Source organism: Struthio camelus, chromosome 2 (assembly GCF_040807025.1).
Source record: "Struthio camelus isolate bStrCam1 chromosome 2, bStrCam1.hap1, whole genome shotgun sequence".
Taxonomy (NCBI): Eukaryota; Metazoa; Chordata; class Aves; order Struthioniformes; family Struthionidae; genus Struthio; species Struthio camelus.
This window is the reverse complement of record NC_090943.1, coordinates 128,306,379-128,319,750: the sequence shown is the minus strand read 5'-3', so window position 1 is coordinate 128,319,750 and position 13,372 is coordinate 128,306,379. Positions and strand designations below refer to the sequence as shown.

The following is a 13,372-nucleotide window of genomic DNA, read 5'->3' as shown; positions in this document are numbered from 1 at the left end:
AGTAGAGAATGTTCTTCCTACTGAAAGTGTGTATCTTTCTTCCCTCCCCCATGATCGTCAAAGCTATGAAAGGCTGAAGCCCACTTATCTCAAGTACTGTCTTTCCCAGTTTCCCAGTGTGATTGCAACAGTCATTTGGGATACTTGGCTGATAGATCCCTGGCTTTCATCTTGTGACAATGGAAAGGAGGGCATTCTCAGCGACAGGCCAAATATATGAAACAAACTTCTTACAAAGCTGGTCTCAAGCAAGTGGAGCCTCTTTCAGATGACTTTCAAGCTCAGTACGAGGCATATCTGCATTAACCAGCATTTCCCAATAGCTATGCAATAATGACACTGAACACAGGAGGAATCAACCTCCAGAACATTATGGTAAAGAAACAGCTTCAAAGCACAGAAAGAAAAGCGGTACCTTCTCGAAGTAATTTTGATGTATCTTTAATCATTTCTATGTGCTCAAATACTCCAATGATTAGTGCCATAGATATACCTATAAATAAATAACAGATAGTTGGAAAACATCTCTGAAACATAAACTGAAGTAGTCATCATATGTAATGCGCATGAGAAATATTTAATTAGCTGTGCTAGGGAGCTGACATGCAAGTACAGTGTGTTAATTTGCAAAATTTGCTTTGAGGAACACAGGCTGCTCCCTAACTGTACAAAAATGAAAGCAGCTTATACAAAATTAAGTCCTGAAATCAATGGTAAAACTTCTTTAGAATCTTTAAGAACTATGTGGTAAAAAAAATGAAGTTAAGAGTTGCTCAGTGTTTCAATTATAAATTCAAATGGTGAACAGTGATGTTTTTACTATTATAATATTTTTCAAGTAATTGTAGGACTGCTAGAAATGAAAGAAAAAAGAGCTTAATATCAAATACACGACAAAAGTGAATAATGACAAACAACAAATAGAGGAAAAAATGTTAACATTAAAATAAAGTTGTTGGGAATTGAAAATATTGTCATATGATTCATGTTAGTGTAATAAAATATTAAGTTCAGTATTGCCAAATGGCATACACTTGTCTAAAATAATGAGGAGGGGAAAGAACTATGATCACTAGGTAAAATTTCAAGAGATCTTCAACTCCTGTAAGTGGAACAGAGCAGTTTCATGCTATGCTGAAGATGAAAATCTACCCTACTTGGAAACAATCAAAGAGATTATTATTAACAAGGTGTTTGGAAAGTTAAGAACAGAATATCTTTTCAAGAACTTTACCGAGAAATAGAAGGTTAGAAAAAGCATGATAGTTAGCAATGGAATTTGAGCCACATAAAAGCTTCTTAAGGAAGGGTGCTGAGAAAGTAGCCACTTTAAAAGCTTCAGGGAATGTGCCACTGAAAGAGATCATTAATAATAGCTGTTATGTGGCAGGAGAATCAGAAGAAGGAAAATCATCAAACATAAGGTAGAGTGAAAGTGCTCATGTTTTTATATAAGATGATATTAATTGAATCATGTAGGTAGGAGCTAGGAGAAACTAGACTTGGTAATAGGAGAAGGATAATTAAAAGTTACAGAAAAGGAGGGGAAAACACTTAGGTTAAGCAGGGATCAGATGTGCATTGTAATCTTTTTGGTAACTAGAAAAGTCAATTCATTAATTATTAAACAATGCATTCAAATCCATTTAAAAATTAACTGTGGAAAAGAAGAAAAGGTTTGCAAGCTGTCAGTACTGTCTAGGTGACAGATCAACAGTACAGAGTACCACATTAAAAAGGATTTCCAAATTTCAGAATGAAGAATAAGTTACATAGTACAGAAGTTATAGATCAAAAACTTAAGCTGACTTTTAGGAGAAGGAGATTGTCAAGGGGAAAAGTATGCAGTGCTCAAGTGGAAGAAAATCATCATAAGTATAAAAACAAAACAATCTAAATTTTAGGATGATTATCTAATGGAATTTCAATAAATATTTGTTAACAACTTATAGTGTCCTCTGATTTTGAGCAACCAGTGTTGAGATAAATTTGGTGCTGCTTAAGAGTTTTTCTAAAAACTAGGGTATGAATCAGTATTTTTGAATTGTGACAACTTAGAAAGGAATTTATATTCTTTTATATTTCACTTCACCTTTATTTTTTTTTAATTGGTACTTGTCCACTGATTGATATCTGTAAACTTAATTTCATCTTAATGAAAGATATATCTTAACTAACAATATACTTAAGAGATCAATAAAAATTTATAATTTTACTTCAGACATTGAGAACATAGTCAAAGTTATCAGCAAATTTAAACTTTAGCTAAATATCAGTGGTATATTAACTATTAAAAAGCAAGGAAAATGTCAGGTTATGGTATTTAGGGAGAAGAGGGATAGCTAGAAATAGGGAAATAAAGAAGATAAATATTACGGTTTTAGGGATTAAGAAAATTATTTATAAAAAATTTAAAATCTCTAGAAAGAATGATATTAGCAAAAGAAATGTTAAGAGAAGCAGGATGCTTAAAATTATCCATTCCAGGAGAGGTATTTTAAGGTAGCTGGAAACAAAAGGGCCAAAATGTTAAAGAATTTTCTCAAGAATACAAATTGACTATGAGAATATAAAGGTAAAAGAGTGAGGGAGATGAAGATAAAAAAGGTACAGAAATAAATGGCTAAGCGGAAAGTATAAAATCACCACTGCAGAAATTATGACAAGGATAATATGTTTCATATTGGGGAAAATACATGGAAAGAAATAAAGTAACATGAAGTACAATTAATATATCAATACCATTACCAAGAATAATGCTGTACTTTTAAGGTGCTTACTGAATACGCACAAATTTTGCACATATTTAAAAGAAACTAGTCATTACAAGAAGTGCCTATAAGAAAAGGTAAATATGAATGAGATAAGAAGAGTAAATGACATAAGAAGGAAAGAAGAAAAATAAGAAAAAGGTTAGAAAGCGTAAGATAGACTGGAGAGCAGGAAGCTGGAAAGAAAAAAAATCCAACAACAGTGTAATGGATGCATTGTAACTAGAAAGTAATAGGGATGATTAATGAAAGGTGAAATTAAAAGAAGTGATGTAAGAGCAAAGAGTACTACAAGGTCATCTATAGCAATGAGCTATATGAACCCTGACATTTTTACAATGGGTTTTCAACAGAGTGAACTGATCCTAAAGTATAGCAGCTTGAGTGGGACAGAGGAGAAAGAAAGAAAAGGTTATGTTGCAGCATGATTGAAAAAAAGGTTGTCTTAAAAAATTAAGTCTTTTCAACAGCTTAAGCCTCAGAGAGTTTCTTAGTGACCTCATTTGTCAAATGGATTTTTGTCCCTCACTCAGTATTTTTAGTCCACTACCTTCTTTTATCCAGGTTTCAGTAAATAACATCTAAAAAAAAAAATTAAAATGCCACTAAATTTAATTTAATGCTTAGGCAGAGCTGGGCTTCACCATCTACGTAGTGTAAATGCCTTACAATTACTTTAGGAGAACGTGCTTTCTGACTATTGATGTCAATCTGAGGTTCCCAAAATGCAGGAAAAATATCCAGTTCAAAGTATCACTCCCTACAGCTATGGATTTCGACTTGAGATCGTATCTCAAAATCACTTTTTGTAGTAACCTACTGCTCTACTAAACGCTAGTAACACAAATCAATCTGGCATTCCCAGAAGCCCAGGGAGAATTCTCACACAGCTTTCACTGTAAGTGCATTCAGGTTGCAACGGTTGATCTAGAATCAGGATATCTCAGAAGAGCATATTGCTAAAAGAAATATTCTCCTTTAAAAATAAAAAAGAAGAAAAGAAAAGGAAATTCACCTACACTACTGTAAAATTGTTGGGCCAGGAACGTGCACCTGCCCTTCTCTATTAGGCAGGAGATCAATGATAATGCATTGCTCAGAATGCCAATCACATTACTGTGTCTGAGAATAACCTGAAAATGATTGTTATTGCTAATGCAAAAGTTACAGCTCTGTGTTCTGCAAAAAGCAAACTGACTTTTCTTCGTAACTCGCAATTTTTGTCCCCTTTCTCATATGATGCTAAAAGCCTCTCCTCTATCATCTTTTGTCTTTCAATATCACTATTCTTTTTTGAATGTGAAAGCAGATAGCTGTTCTGGTTTTTTTTCAGGGATACTGTTTGAATGAAGTAAAAGTGAAATAACTGAAATATATGTATCATGATCTACATAATGATCTTTCTTGTTTTGTTTTGTTTGCAAATGAGAGGGGGAAAGGGTACATTCTTATTACTTCAGCACATTTTTATACAAGCTGAATCTTGGGAAGGGGTGAAGTAGTTCAAATGAAATACAGACAGATACAAACTTTAGCTCACCTCTGAAGAACACTGCAATATTTCAGTTCCAGCACTAGAGAGAGAAAGAAAAAAAAAAAAGACAGCCTCAGTGGGCTCTGGATGATACCCTAAGGAGATATCAGGTGATTCTGGTTATGTCTGCGCAAAGCTTCTGCTGTGGCTCAATCCTCCCATCCCCTCCACCACCCCCCACAATAGTCCTAGCATTGTGAGGGGAGGAGAGCATATGAACATTCATCAGCATCAGCTGCAATGAAGAGGAGGAGAACGGAGCTGCTGAAAGCTGTTTCCTGTCCTTGTCAAGCTGCAGTTTAAAGCTTGTGCTTATTTAGAGTTTGTCTGGGTAAGAGGTAGGGGTACTCAGGAAAGCAAATCTGAATCTAACTGAAGATGCATCTTTAAAATAAATTAGTAAAACTGCATTAAACCTTTCTTTAGACATTCCTAATCAAAGTTAAAGTAACAAAAATATGTTGAACTTAACTGGACTTACATTTTAATTATGAAAGAAAGTATCTACACAGAGATTTTATATGGTCTACTTAACCCACTTTAAAAAGTAGTATTAAGTTTCTTGATGTTTCAGAATCGACAGGTCATTATGATTTTGTGGCAGCTGTTAGGGACTCCTTCGCCCGCTCTGTTCTGCAGTCTTGTATGCCACATGAAACTCAAGCCTCAATGAGAGTTTGTGTTGTGGTATATTTAAATAGGCCATTATTCATTTTGTTGTTGATACCTGGAATTTAATGAAATGGCTTCTAAGAATGCCAATGGCAACAGTAAATTATATTTACCCTGCAGTAATAATCAAAATCTGATTTTTAAGATGTGGTTTAGAGGTGTGGTCTCATTTACTGACTCGCACCTAGGTGCTTAACCATCTTAAGCTCTCTGAGAAAGCACATATTGGGACATACATATATTTCAATTTTACCTCTAAGGTTTAGGGAATATTGTTATTACCAGTGAAAAGGGCAATGCTCTATTATTAGGCCTCCTGGCAGGTTGGATGTCTTGCTTTTTCCTTTCGTAAAATTGATTGGCTTCTGCTGAAGGTAAGGCACTCAAATGCTTGGCAAGCAGCACAGATCTAAGGGCATTCCTCATGTGGTGTAAGTCCATTGAGTATAAACGTGGAGAAACATACCCTATACTTCCAGGTAATAGTCAATATCAGCAGCTAACCCACTGGTATATTTTGTTTTATGACTAAATACGTATGGAGGGGTAGGAGAGGTCTTTGCATTTCTTCTATTAAATTTTGCTTTTAGGCAACTGGTAGTTTTCTTATTATACAATTAGCCTCCTTGCTCTTCATAGGAGGGTCCATTTCTTCCCTTCTCTTAGGAATTTTGGAGACTGGTCTCACTCTCTCTCTTTGTAATTTATCTGTTCAAGAAGGAAGGTGATTTTGTGGTTAGAATACAGAACTTAGAGCCTCAGGAAATCTGGCTTTCACCTCAGTTCCAATGTATGCTTGGAAGTTACTTAGACCAAAATTTTCAGCCCTAATTCTTGTATTCATATAGCTGGGATCTTTCATATTTAGGAGCTCAACTGAAAAGTTCTCTATTTGGATAAGTTAACTTAAGATATATGCTTAGAGATGTTTAATGCTGTTACTACTAACTTTCTCCACCAGTAAAATGGGGAAAATAACTTCCATTAAGCCCATTTAAGGTTTCAGTCAAAATAAAAGAAAATAAAATGACCAAGTATTAGCTGTTATAGTGTTTCTTACAACCTTTAAACAAACACAAAGAATTCTAACCCAGATGCAAGATCAAAGTTAAAATTATAATGCCGTTCTTGTGTAGTGCACCTAAGAAGCAACTTGTATGTATTATCTCCTTTGCTGGTATTCTAGACACTTCCATGTGTCTCTTTAGGTATAGTTCTACCTTTCTCTCTTGAAATCAAGAAAGATGTGATCTCTGCTTAAAGAATCCAATGTTCAAGTATAATAATTTTGCCTAACGGGTAGACATTGCATTTTTTAAATCAGATGTCTATGGGCAGCTTTTGGATCTAATGAGTAGGAGAGATGTGGAAGATAGGGGAAGTTCAAGGGAAGAGGTGCTGTTCCCTTTTCCTAAACAAAAAAGCTAGTTTTTGTGATACCTCAGGGTTCCCTCACGTCTTAAAGAGCAGCATTCAGCCTTTCTCCAGAGGTATTTCTAAACAAAAGTACTGTTGATGCTCCCTCCACTGACCTGGCCAGAAAAAGCCATAAAACATTTATAATTCCCAGATTGTTAATACAGAAATATCATTAAAATATGGAAAGCTGCTGACGAACAGGTAAAAGAAAAAGCAATATTATTAAGGTAGACACTTCTTTCACTGCTTAGGGGGTGGGAGGAAAGACTTGCTTTGGAGCAAGCCTTAGGTTACAAATGGAGGTATGGGAAAAGGAAAGTAAAGGTTAGGTCCCCCATATAAGCAAAATTTCCCTGCCTACTCCCGTCTCTTCCTCTCCAAAAAGCTTACTCTGTATATTAAAAAAGGAAAGAAAACAAAATCCAGAAGGGAGATCTATGCCTTCAGCAGGCTTTAGTAAGATTCTGGCAAGGCTTAGTCATCTCTCATTAGAGAAAATAAATCTGATTTTATCAACAGAATGCAAACACTAAATATCAATTTCTACCTATATCCACGTTTTTAGTTCCTCTTCCGAACTGGGGGGTTAGAGGAACAAGTCTTTTTCCTGGTCCCTGTTACAACACTGTCAGTTATAAAAAGTCATCTGCTCCATCAGAAAACCTAAATGCCACTAAACAGAACCTACAGGGACAAGCGGGGAAATCAGACATGCATACAAAAGAATCACAAGAACATTAATCTTTTCAAGAACCAACTGACAGTACATTTCAGAAAGCACATATAACTCAATTAATGTTTGTGCTCACGAAACCTTTTAATTTATGAACTATAGCTCTTGGGGTTTGCTAAACAATTAAAATCAAATCTAACTTCTCCCCTAAATTTTACAAAGCATATTTTGTAAGTTTAATTCCTGCAACTTCAGCAGGAGCAGGTCTTCTACATGATCCTGATAATAAGAAAGGAAAACCCATTACTCAGTGATATGCTGTCATCAATGGACAAAAATTAAATGCTTTTACTAATCCTTTCACTCTCTCACTAGCCATTGACCATGACGCTTTGTTGGCCTTGCTAGAAACCCTGGCAAGAATTACCGAGACGCACTTGAGTGAGCTATTCTTTCTCTCAGGAAAGAACCAGAGGGTGGTAGCTGATGATTGCTCTTTTGCCTTGATGTGGTCTTATGCAAGATATTCCGTTCCTCCTATTTGATATACATGTCACATCATTACAGCAAGTCAGCAATGTGTCGTACACACTGCTTTCAGATCTGATCTGAACAGTACACTCACAGTCATGGTGAAACTGGAACTATAGTTCAAAACAGATAATACAGAGCTTGATGCTGCCAAATTATTTGAAAAATCTTAGGAGGAGATGAATAAACTATTTCTCTGTTAATGCAGATTTTTTTAACTTGCTTTTCATAATAAGGCCGGCTGTTTAGATGTCTTGTAAGATGCCTGGGCACTTTTAAATGGTCTGCAGCAGTTATTCTTTTCTTAAGCAGTTTTCAAACATTGCTTTGGGTTAGGGACTTTACTGAAGTAATCTTTGGTTTCCTCTTCACTGCTGGAATATCAACCTTTAGCCTTTTAGCTGTGGTTACATTTGTATTAAACTCCGAGAGCTCTTTCAGTTTTTCGCCTGTTGACCCGTATTAATTTGGGCCCATCCACCTTCAAAAATTACCCCTCTCTTAAGCTGAGTTTTGATTAGACAAGCTGAGATGACCCTGTCTAACGGCTTGCTGCCACTGGAGGAGGCAGTTGTGTCCTCTCCATCCTTTTGGTATCTGCCAGTGCCTCCCTGGCGTGTACTGTAGCACGCTTCTGGCTCTTTGGTGAGCTGATTCAGTTCTCTAAGTGGGTGTAAAACTAACCCAGGAATGAGAAGTAACTTTTTCTCTAAGAATGAGCTATTAGGTTGACCCATTTTATCTCATCTAGTTGCACCCTAAAATGAGATGAAGAACTACAAATTAGGGCCTGGTATGCTGTTGTCAGGGCTTCTGTAAAGGTGATTGCACAGTATGGTGGAGTTTGATGACCCTCAGGGGCTGCTGTAAGATACATTGACGTTACCTTTTGGCATATGGGTAATGGGGCACAGGTTAGACAGTAGATTTTACTCCTTTGGTTGTTATCGCATTAAGTTATTAACTGTTAATTTTGTATATAATTTGGATGTAGTTCATATTGTCTATGAACATAGAACAGAACATTGGTGAGTTTTAGAAACAGCATATGCAAAGTCTCTTAAAGAAATGAAGTTGTTCCACAGTTGCTTGAAACTTTCATAATTCCTATTTATAAGAGCGCCAAAGTCCCATTAAAAAAGAGGAAAAAAATCAGTAGAGACCTTTTTTTCAATGATGAAATTTTCAGGTTAATTTCATAGCTGACTTGAAATCTTGTGACAAGTTATGGTATTCTATTATGCCATTATTAGTAGAAGAAATAATCCCTTGCAGCTGTGGTAACTCATGATAAAGCACAATATATACCCATCAAGATATCTCCTGACAGCAATGAAATTAGCTCGTGTCACCCTGTGTCTAACAGAATGTGCCTGCAGTTTCTTCTTAGTATGCTGTTTCAGATACCAATGAATTGATATATGGGGAAAATGCATCAATTAGAAACAACTGCTTATACTAGAATTTTCACTGCCTGCATTGTACGCTTGGTGACAGATGTTTCAACCAAGGTAAGCAGACAGTACAGGTAAGCAATCGAAAGCAAAAGAATTCATAGTTAATGCTTTCTTCTCAAATGCCTCTGCTTCTTTGAACTTCAGCAGGATCTGTGTAGCTGCCCCACGCAATTATTGATACTCACAATACTTTTGTGGTAGGATTGCAGTCAGTTCCTGAATCCTCTGGCTCAAAATCATTGTGTGAGTCAACGCCCAAAATCATTGCAACGTCTGCGACATCAAGGAGGTATTCTGAAATTACAGAATGATGAAAAAACTATTTGCTACTTATGCCTTCTTCCTATCCCCTAACCTAATACTTTTAGTATAAAATAGACAATCAATGTGTTTGTGAAGCTTTCAGAATGCATTTATTATGAGTAGTTGGAAAAACAATAAATATTGCTGGGATAAAAATATATTTTAAAGTATTTCTGCAAAGGTAGCAGGCAAATCAGATGACAGTAAAGACATTCCAGCAATACTTCAAAATTGTACTTTTAAGGACTTTTTAAAAAGAACTGATTTGAGAACAATTGAATAAACAAAGAGATAACATCCATTATTTACTGCCACACATATTCTGACTTTCTGGCAGGTTTCCATAATCAAACACTTCTCTCATCCCTAGCATGATATCCAAACACTTTGTAGTCCCAGCACAGTATGGGCTACCCCCAATGTTATTTCATGTGCTGCTTCCCTTGTGACTAGACCACTTCTGACTTTCATTTTTAAATGTTTTTTAAATAAAACAAAAACCAAACCCTAAATTGGACTCATGGAATATCATCAATTTAGTTCTTTTAATAAAATGGAAAAGTTGAAAGCAGCCCAGTCACAAGGGGAAGCGTTACTTAAAGCTAGAGTTTGGCCATCAGCATTACAGAAATAAAAGACAGCTTTAAAAATAGAGGCTACTGGCTTTACTGCTGCTCTATGTTGCTTCCCTTGTGGTTAAGCAGCTTTTAGCTTTAAATTTTTATTTAAAAAAAAAATCCCCAATTTTTTTTTCCACTCAGGCAGATTCTATTTCAGGAAACAAAAGCCAATAACTGAATAAAAATAAACAAAATACTGTGCAGAAGGTGTGATTCTTAACATTCGCAAGCTAGAAAAATATGAATTCATCCTATAAATAAAGCAAAGATTCATTGGGAGACTCACAGCCATTTGACAGCATGAACAGACACAAGCTGGATTTATAAACGACAGGGTTTTACAGCCAGTGCTTCATACAGAGTGACATTATAAATTGTAAACTTACAGTATGTAATTAATGAAGATGTCAGAAATACGGGGGCTATGTCCCAAATAGCGGTGAAAGGATATCTTACCAGAGAAAAAAATTGGTTATTGACATTAAAACTCTACCGCTTAGGTTTTCAAAGTGGCATGCAACATTTTAATGGCATTCTATTGAGAGGCTAATATCCTCTGCTAGACTTTGAAAGTGTAAGGATAAATGTTTTAAAGCCTGAGGTTACTAGGGGAAAGGTGTGTCAGTGAGAGTGTACGGTGCTGCAAGAGCTGGCTTTGCACAGTTTTGATTGCGCAGCTTTGGGATTGCTGTGCGGCTCTTGCCTTCAGAACCTGCAGGCACCTCTACCCCCCTAAGACACTGAACCTCTTAACCGATACATTGATTTAAAGCTGTTTTAGAGAGCCCAGCTGAGATCCAGCTGAAAAAGGTTAGATGCCTGGACCTACAAAAACAAACACGAGAGAGTATCTTTACTACACTAAAGAGGCTGCCTCCCACTTTTGTTTTCGGTCTGTTTGGAAGTCTGGATGCCTGGCCCTCCTCCCAGAAACCGCCTGCTACTGTTCCTGTAGCTGTTTTGCTTTTGTTCTGGAGAAAAAATTCCCGAAATCTCTAAATGGAATGTACACATGCAGCATTTTCATAATTTCAGATCATTTTCATAAATTGTGCATATTATTCTTTGACCATCTCTTATACCTGTATGGGGATTCTTAAGCGCCCATCTCCCTTTTGTATCACCTTAATTTTTTTTGTTTTTTTCTCCCCAGCTTCTATGTACTGCCTAGATTGGAAGCACCTTTTCAGGGTAAGTGTGACTCTTGTGTTGCATTCGTCAAGGAACAATGCAGATTTGGGGAACCATGAAACTGGGAGAAAGGTAGCGTATGGAATTGCAGATCTCATCAAAAGGATCGTTAACAAATCAGAGGAGGTAAAAACTAAAAAAACCTTAATGTAACACTTACATCGCAGAACAGTGGGAAGACAGCAAGAGTGACCCAAACCATTACAAATCTGTAAATTAATTGCTGAGGATCAATTTTTATTCAAACTAGAATAGGTACAGAGAAAGGTTCCTAGGATGATCTGAGCAAAGAGAAGAATAGATGCTGAAAGAGCTTGGATTGTTCAGGCCAGGAAAACGAAGGCTGAGAATATGATTCTTCAACAGGAAAACATCAGAAGTTTTAAATACCGGGCAGGCAGAAGAGATGTTATAACTTAATGTCAACATTGTTAACTAGCACTGATCGAATTTAGCCTGGAAATTATAAGAGGGTTTCTAGCTTTCTCAGATTCTGAAACATACTCCTGATGAGAGGAAGGGACTAAGTGCCTAACCAGTTAAGATACCAATAGATATACTTACGAATGGAATAATACATCATGTTTGTTTGTGATAGCAGGAACTTAATTTGATGAGCCAGATTGTCCCTTCCTGTCTAAAATTATGATATAAATAATTATAATTTTAAAATCTTAGTAAAATATACACATTGATTGGGGCTGCAGGCTCAAGGCACAAAGCAGATGACTCAGGTCTGTCAAAACAGCTTATCTGGCCCACCCAAAAGAAAGGTTGAATTCAGCTTTTTAAGTAATGTTAAAATCTCAATAACATTACTAACGACTTCAGTTCTCTAAAACCTTGTAACTGATCTGACTACACTGTAGTCTTTGGCAAATTATTTTGCTGATTGAAAGTTTCCCTTATTTTTGTATGCCTTAATTTTCTTTGGCTTGTGCTTTATAAAAGACAAAAGGATAATTGAGAAGGCACAGAATGCAGCATTGTTTTTTTCATTCTAGCAGCGCAAGAAGTTTTCTTTTGGAAACATAAGGAAGAAAGTAAATAGTATGGAAACTCTGAGCTGAGATTCAAGTTTTGATATGGATTTTTAAGTCATTTTCTCTTCCCAGATGGTAGCATCTGCACATTTTCAGGATACATTTAAATATAATTCTATTTAATAGAATTAAATGCTACAAAGCTGGATAAGCTTTGTAGCAGTAGAAGGAGTAGAAGCTTTGAAGCTGGAGAAGCGGCAGCTGGCCTGATGGAGAAGTTAGCACTCTATTACTTGCACAGGCAATCTAGCCTTGCAATAAAATGTTTTAAAGTATATTGCCCAATAAGCATTTTCTGTGTGTCAGCTGCTTACTCTAGTGTTTTATTCTGAAAAAGTAAGGTATATGTGTGAACAATTTGGGAAAATATTTTCCAGGGAATGAACAGGGGTAAGAGCTAACTGCATTAATTGTAGGTGGATGACGCAAATTAGTGGAATATATTTTTTCCCCTGATTACTAAATATGTTTAGTGAAAATCAAATTCATTAGCAAAGAATAAACACACATGCTATAATTAAACTGTATTTACCTTTGACATATGCCCATGTTAGCTAAAAACATCCACAACTGGTGGTTATAAACTTTCTGATGAAAGTGTCTGCTGCCAAAACCCTGGTGTTCTGTTGAAGATTAAAGCAAATAACTTGTGGTTTCTTTATTATAGCTGGCTCTGACAGCATGTATAAACTGACGGGAAATTTCCATTGAATACATGGTGTTTCAGGATTCTGCTAGATGTGCATATGCACATACAGCAAGGTTCAGTGGAATTTCAGCTTTAACAGGAAATGGTGGAATATGAATTGTCAAGGAGGCAGCGCTTTGAGGAAGTCCTGATTCCCTCCCAAGTCCTTAAAAGGAGATGAAGGTACCAGCCTACTAACTCCAGTCATAGCACAATGGAGTATTTTCTCTCTCTCTCCCTCCCTCCCACGGAAAAGAACACGTAAACGTGTACCTGTTGGAGCAATTCCTAAAGAGGCACTGTAAGAAGTAACCCTGGACCTGGAAGCAATAAAGCTGCCTCAGACTAAGGCTACACCTGAGCTAATTGCCCCGGTGCAATATTGTGCTTCAGAGGCTAGCCAGCCTCAAGGACCCAAGCTAGTAATTGTGAATGTGCCTGCTCAGGGATATCTAGCATATTGCTTCACT

General features: G+C 36.4%; 1 long non-coding RNA gene across 1 annotated transcript; it reads right to left on the bottom strand.

Moving 5' to 3' along the window:
* Nucleotides 1–413: 413 nt before the first annotated feature.
* On the bottom strand, nucleotides 414–9,351 carry LOC138066204 (uncharacterized). The gene is made up of 3 exons (XR_011139448.1): nucleotides 9,243–9,351; nucleotides 4,312–4,345; nucleotides 414–493 (listed from the first exon to the last, which is right to left on the bottom strand). It is a non-coding gene; the product is annotated as an uncharacterized lncRNA (long non-coding RNA).
* Between the last annotated feature and the right edge of the window lie 4,021 nt (nucleotides 9,352–13,372).